Source organism: Limulus polyphemus, unplaced genomic scaffold (genome assembly GCF_000517525.1).
Source record: "Limulus polyphemus unplaced genomic scaffold, Limulus_polyphemus-2.1.2 Scaffold2994, whole genome shotgun sequence".
NCBI lineage: Eukaryota > Metazoa > Arthropoda > Merostomata > Xiphosura > Limulidae > Limulus > Limulus polyphemus.
This window is the reverse complement of record NW_013668604.1, coordinates 126,292-133,057: the sequence shown is the minus strand read 5'-3', so window position 1 is coordinate 133,057 and position 6,766 is coordinate 126,292. Positions and strand designations below refer to the sequence as shown.

Genomic DNA, 6,766 nt, shown 5'->3' with positions numbered 1-6,766 from the left:
CACGCCACGTACTTCTCGAACCTTCGTGAATTATCGGGAGACTACTAGATTGGGGTAGTCTGGTATATATAAGATGGTCACAACATGACGACACAGTGAGTAATTGAACTGCAGTCAGAGAGTGGGTAATTGAACTAAGTATTATTGAAGTTGAACATGCGAGACGTTCGTTGTTATAGCGCGACTGTTGAAAATTAAGTGTATCGCAAAGTTATATTCAGAAAGAATAAACCAGTTTTATTTAAGAAAGGACTTGTGTTGCTAAAGTTTCGTCAGAACGAATTTAAGGAAAATTAACTAACGAACAGACGTAACAATACATTCATTCCAATTGGCCCTTTTTCACATATAGTCGTTATTAGGTGTCTATGGCTAAAACCAAAATAAAAAAAATTCTAAAACTTATAAAGAAAAGTTGTTAATTAGCTGATATCTTCTGCTTATGTCAGCTTCTGTACACTTAAAAATATTTAACTTCTACGTGGGATATCAGGAATATAAAATAAATAATTTTTATAATATCACACACTATTACTCTCCACTGAATCAAACTCAATTGGCTTACATTATTAGTTTGTCTTTCTCTACCATAAAACACCATGCAGTAAATTAAAGAGGTTACATAAATTTGTTTTAACATATATATAACATAGTCTAACAATCAATTTGCAAGACTGTAACTTTCACATTTGAACATATGATTATTACTTGGGCAAGGAAAGATAAAAATAAAAATGCATTGGAAGTCACACCTGATGTCAGAAGCCCCATAGAGGCACACCCATGCAAAACTGCATCTTGTCTCGACAGGGTATATACTCTTCACCCAGAAAATAAGAGGAATATGACCTTCTAAATTTATCATTTAACAACTTTACTGGTTCTGTACAATAATATGTAGCATGCCCTCTTATGATGATGTCTAAATGCTAAAGTTATCCTAATCAAATTACTGGACTAAATGAGACAGAATACAGTTATGATCTTAGGTTCTAATGCATAATTCTTCAGATTCTTCACAGTACAGTATTCCATTTACATTTAATCTTTGGTGGACTAATTATTAGAAAAAGAAAGAAAAACTCTTACAGGTTTGATATAGAGCTCAAAATTAGCAACTCTGAAGACAGAAGTGGAATCCATTGTGCGAATTCCATCACCTGGCTGATGGCTTGGAGTACTTTTCCTCATTTTATTATCCATTTTTCACAAGCTCCATATACTGCAACTGGTCCAAGTGAATTAATTAATATAAAATGTATAAATTAGATACAATTCAAATAGAAAAAAAATCACCATGGCAGACTTGATACTGAAAATAAATTGCATCTAGAATTATATTTATAAATTTTCATAACAAATGTACGGTTATTAGAGATGTGAGCAGTACAGTAAGTACTAACAGACATTATCACAGAATATTTTAAAGAATATCTTAAAACCTCTAATAATGTATCAGACTTTCTTCTTTTATTAAACTTTACATTTTCCTTACCTGCAAATGTATTTCTGATAGATACTCACCTCTTGACACAGAATAACTATAATTCAGTGAACTGGTGGAGGGGCTGGTGAAAAATTTTACCTAGACGAGCTCCGTTCAGCAACACCTAAAGGGAAGCCCATGGAGTGTGACATCCAATGGCAGGGGCTCCATTAGGACAAAGATACAACCAGAGTATACTCTTCACTCAGAATGTAGGTGGAAAGAGACAAATAAGCTTTATGTGTTGCAAGGCCAGGCAAAATGAAAACAATCAACTAAGTACTTGTACACAAGTAGTTGGACAATCGATATGCGTTGGGTTGTTGGGGCACATTCAGACTGTACCTTATGTATTCACCTCAACTCTACTGAACAGACTCTAGCTGCAGGAGGAGGGCACTTTAGTTATGAATTATTTTTGTACAGTGTTTCCCAACTCAACTCTACTGAACATGCTCTGGCTGCAGGAGGGGGGCACAATAGATATTTATGTTTCTGTGAGAGGTGACCAACACTACACTGACAGTGTCATCACTGCCATACTTCTCACAGTATTGTGCTAAGCCCAACTAGTGAAGATTCTCCATGGTCCACTACCCTAGTGGCAAGGAACTGGTAAGTGGTAAGGATTTCCTATGTTCCACTTGAAGAAATAAGGGTGGAAAATTTGCACTGTGGAGACCTGGAGAAGTGACTGGATTCTCATTGGACCTACAACCAGAAAGTTATTTTACTAGAGACAGTATAATGGATGACTGCGAAACACTATTTTTAAAAGCCAGCAAGCATGAGCCAATGAAGTGGGCAAAACACTTCTTTGGTGCCGAATTTTACCATGATAGTTCACGGAATAAGTACGTCTGGATTGGACAATTGAGTAAATATGTATACCACATGGTTACCTCAAGTGACCTTGCAAAACATTTCATCTTGCAGTGGGCACTCATACAGCCAGGGTGGATGGTATGGACACTTTTCATTATCCTGGATCTATGCAAGTTTTGGGTAAGTATGCCCTGAAAGCAACACCAGACAGGATCCTATGAAATTAAAAAGGGATTCTGAAAAAGAAAATGTACATATTCTTCTCAAAAACAGCAAGGTGATTGAAAAGTGGTAACTGGCGGAAGCCGATAATCCAGCAGGAGACAAAACAGCTGAATGGTTTAAATAATGAGAGATGAACATGTGGTGAGTTGTCCACATGCCTGCCAAGAGAATCTCATCTTAAGGCCAGCAAAAATGAGAAGCAAGAGAATGAGAAAGGTGACAACTTAAATGCAAAGAAATGTGAAATAACCTGCAAGTATTCACATCTAGAGACAAAAATACCAACTGAAGTAGTCATAGAAACCATACAGTTGGGGTAGAAGGAAGGAGGTCCCTGGAATAAAAGGGGTGGGTCCCAGTGTAGGAACAAACAATGGTGGGGACCCAAAAGGGAGAGATCTGTGATAAGCAACAACAAACTACCTGAAGAGGACACAGGTGCCAATCCAGGTTCAAATGATCAAATAAGTAATACAGAAGGAAGGAAGATAGGAGAGAAAGTACAGTTTACCTCCTGAGCAGTAAAAGTCTTAGCAAGGAAACATTGGTCCAGGGAGAGGAATATATAACTGCAGTGGAAGAGGGTGCAAGAAGGAGGAAGAAATAAGTCTGGAGAAAAAGAGGTTACAAAAAACAAGAAGCCAATGGCTCAATTGAGGCACATATAAGAGAATGCAAAAATACATTAAGGTCCCAGTTAGGCATGGGAGTCAGGCAAGGAGCTTGGAAAAAAAAAAGGAGGAGCAGAACAAGGTGAGGAGGACAGGGGAAAAAACACCCTGTGATATCTGGAATGTCAAAATGCCAAGGACAAGGCCAACACACCATGGATGAGCAGCCAGGTAAAAAGGCAGAAAGGTGGTATGACAACCAGGAGCAAAGGGGTGGCTGATGGACCAACAATGAAAGATCCATCACTTTCGATGATAAACAAACACAGTGGAAGGGCAATAGGAATGAGTCTAGAAGGATGCTGAATGATCAACAATGGGCAACAAACCAGAAAAATCCCACACATGAAAATGGAAAGAAGATATTCCTTGATAAAAAGGATATATTAAGTTGAAGCATGAGAGGGGACACTGGGTAGAGAATGGGGTGCCTGGATGCAAAGTAAAGAAGGAAACCAAGGCTGAGCTGATAAAAGAGACACTCACAATAGGACCTGACAATGAGTGTTGCATATCAAGGGAGGAGATGAAGAGGGGGGTAAGCATACAGAAAAAAGTGAGACCATCAACAGCCAGAGCCAAAGGATAAGGAACAGGAGTCAAGAAGAGAGGAAGCCCAGTGTTAAGAAGGGTGGCAAAGGTTTCTATGAGAGGTGTGCCCAACTGTAAGCAAGCCCAATGAAAGACCTGGGAGTGCAGAGACCACTCATTTAGTAGAAAGCAGACTGGTCAAGAAAGGCAATCTATCACCAAGCTCTTAGCTCCCAGCAAATGACAGATAAGACAAACTGATATGAATGGACTCAGAAGAATATGTCCAATGCCCTAAGGAAAAGGGTCCTGGAACATGTGCCTCCTGAATGGTTGATGTAATGAAACTCATGACATTGATGTAGTGGATCAGGACCATGTGATCCACCAGTAAACGTAGAAATGGGAACATGTCTGATAAACAGTGAGAAGCTTGAGCACATTGATGTATAGGGGACATTCGTCCTGCGTTTAAGTGCCAGAAGTCATGTCCTCATCCAAAGATCTGCTTCAAACAGAGGAAAGCATTGGTGAAGAGATAGGTCTGGCTTGGGAGTGGTAAAGGAATGCCATAAATATTATGGGCATGTTCTAATCATTATGACAATACCTTGAAAATAGTAGAGGAGAGGTTCAGAAATGAGTATAAGGGAACCTGAAAAAGAAACCCTTGGATCCACAAGGTCCACTGTACATGCCACAAAGTAACAAGTCCCTAAAAGTGATAGAACCTCATGATGAGAATGAAAAGCACAAATCCTGGTGACCAGACACACCATAGCTCAAAGCTGAACTCAGCTAAGACAAGAGATGAAGAAAATTCCCAAAAGGTCCAAATATTGAGTGGGCATGAGAAAGGACGACCCCCAACCAAGTACCATCCTGTAAAAGAAAGGAGAAGTGAGAAGAGGATACCATTTGAGAATAAGTCAAGAAGTCAATCATCCAAGAAAGGGAATGCCAGCTCCAGGCCATGAATATAATGAGAGATGGCCCTCACAATACCAATGAATAAAAAACAGGCCAATATTATGTCAAAGGAAAGAGCAAGGAATGGGAAAACATGAACTTGATAGATGACATAGAAAACATACGAAGTACGGATTAAGAGGGATGTGTAAGAAGGTGTCAACACATCAACTATGGCAAACTGCAGACCAAAGACAGGGTCAGAAGAAGTAAAAAAGAAAATTAGAAGAAAGACCACAGTGGAGAATTGAAAAATGATTGTCAACAGAAAATGAGACCAACAGCAGGAGAAGGGAAGGAGATAGGTGCCCACAAGTCACAAATGACATGATAGTCACTGACAAGAAGGGTGATGAACTAGACGTTTAGTAGAGGGAGGATGAGAATGAGAGGAAGGCCTGGAACATGGAATGGAAAGGCTAGGGGGAGAAAACCTGCGAAGATAATGAGGACTGAAGTTGTATAACGTCAGTCCAGGTCTCCAGAGAAAAAGACTTTGTACACAAGTAGGTGTACAGTAAAGAGAAATGTAACCCAACCTAAAAAGTCCCAACATCAGGGGAACAAAATAATTAATTAAGCACAAAGCTACACATTGGGCTATCTGTGCTCTGCCCACCACGGGTATCAAAACCCGGGTTCTAGTGTTGTAAGTCCACAGACATACTGCTGTGCCACTGGGGGGCAGGAAGGACAGAGCAGAAGAACTGGAACAGGCTAAGCTGGTACAGAGAGGGGGAAACAAACTTCCACAGAAATCCTTTCTGGAGCATGACAAAGTGCCTCGGATAAAAGGTAGAATTAAGAAAGGGAATACAGGAGAGTAGTGAGAAAAATATGAAAACACGAAAATGAGGAAACAGAGAATGAATTAGAAAACAAAAGGGACCCAATCCCCAAGCAGGCCAAATAGATACTAAAGGCAGGGAATAATAAAAAAAAAAAAGTCACAAATGCTAGGGGAATGAAATCCTGGGCCCTGCTTCCCATGATTCTGGGCCCCTCACCCTCTCTTACCCCCTCCTCTCAATCATGTATATTATTTTTTAAGACTCACCAAGATGCAGCATCAGCATATAATTAGAAAATATTTGCTTGAGCCCACACTCCTCAATGGAACAGGCCCCGGTGATTTGCACTGGGTGCACCCCACTCTCCCATTACCTGAAAATTACTCCAATTACAGTTAATTTCCCAAATATTAGTTTAAACTATCTTTAATGAATATACTTAGTTTAACCCTGAATTAGTGGTGTGGGTTCACTTGACCCCATGAAATTTCTTTAATTAATTATTATGTGATAGATGGCACATTACTTAGCCCTGCTCACAGTAGCTTCCTTAATTGTGTGTCTATCCATGTTACAGTTTTCATTAGTGTTTTGTAGTTATAGGTTTTTGAAAAGTTTTAGATTGGGGGTCATATTTACCCCATGCAATTACTTGGATTATAATTTTTTGCAAGGTCAGTTTGTTTTTCTGTGATTTTAATTTACTTGATTTTCTTAGTTTATGGTTAAAAGATGTCATTATGTCTCTTCTTTTGTGGCATATCTCTGTTTAATTGTTTGTTTTAGATGAAATCTAAGTACTTGTACATCTTCATATTGCCACTTTAGCTTATATTATATACAGTATCTTTCAAATAATAATAAGTATAAAATAAAAATGCTAAATTAATTACCTTAATGACAACAGGGAGGAGTTGATGTTATCAATCAGTGTTGGAAATTGAAAATGAAGAGGTTTTTTTTAATAAAGAGTTTGTATTTTTTTCCCGGAGTTGAAAATGTTTAAGTTTTATAAAAGTATGGGGTGGTAGTTTTTCTCACTGTGCATAAGATCAACTGCTCCCTGTTGTCATTAATGTCATCAATTCCAGATTCTCAGTGTTTTTATTTCATATTTATTATTGTTGTTTTAAACATATGGTGTTTATAGTTATATGAAAGCCTTTTTCTATAATAGTTTCACTTAACAATGTTATTTATTAAACGTGTATGCCGCATGTTTTATCTTATATTCCATTATATTGTTACCGTTTAAATCTGTTCTTTCT

At 38.4% G+C, this 6,766-nt stretch overlaps 1 long non-coding RNA gene across 1 annotated transcript in view; it reads right to left on the bottom strand.

Annotated features, from left to right (window-relative positions):
* Positions 1-1,228, bottom strand: part of LOC111088018 — a 6,683-nt gene extending 5,455 nt beyond the window's left edge. The window contains exon 1 of the long non-coding RNA XR_002612640.1: positions 1,090-1,228. This is a non-coding gene — a long non-coding RNA (uncharacterized LOC111088018). The remainder of the gene's footprint in view (positions 1-1,089) is intronic.
* Between the last annotated feature and the right edge of the window lie 5,538 nt (positions 1,229-6,766).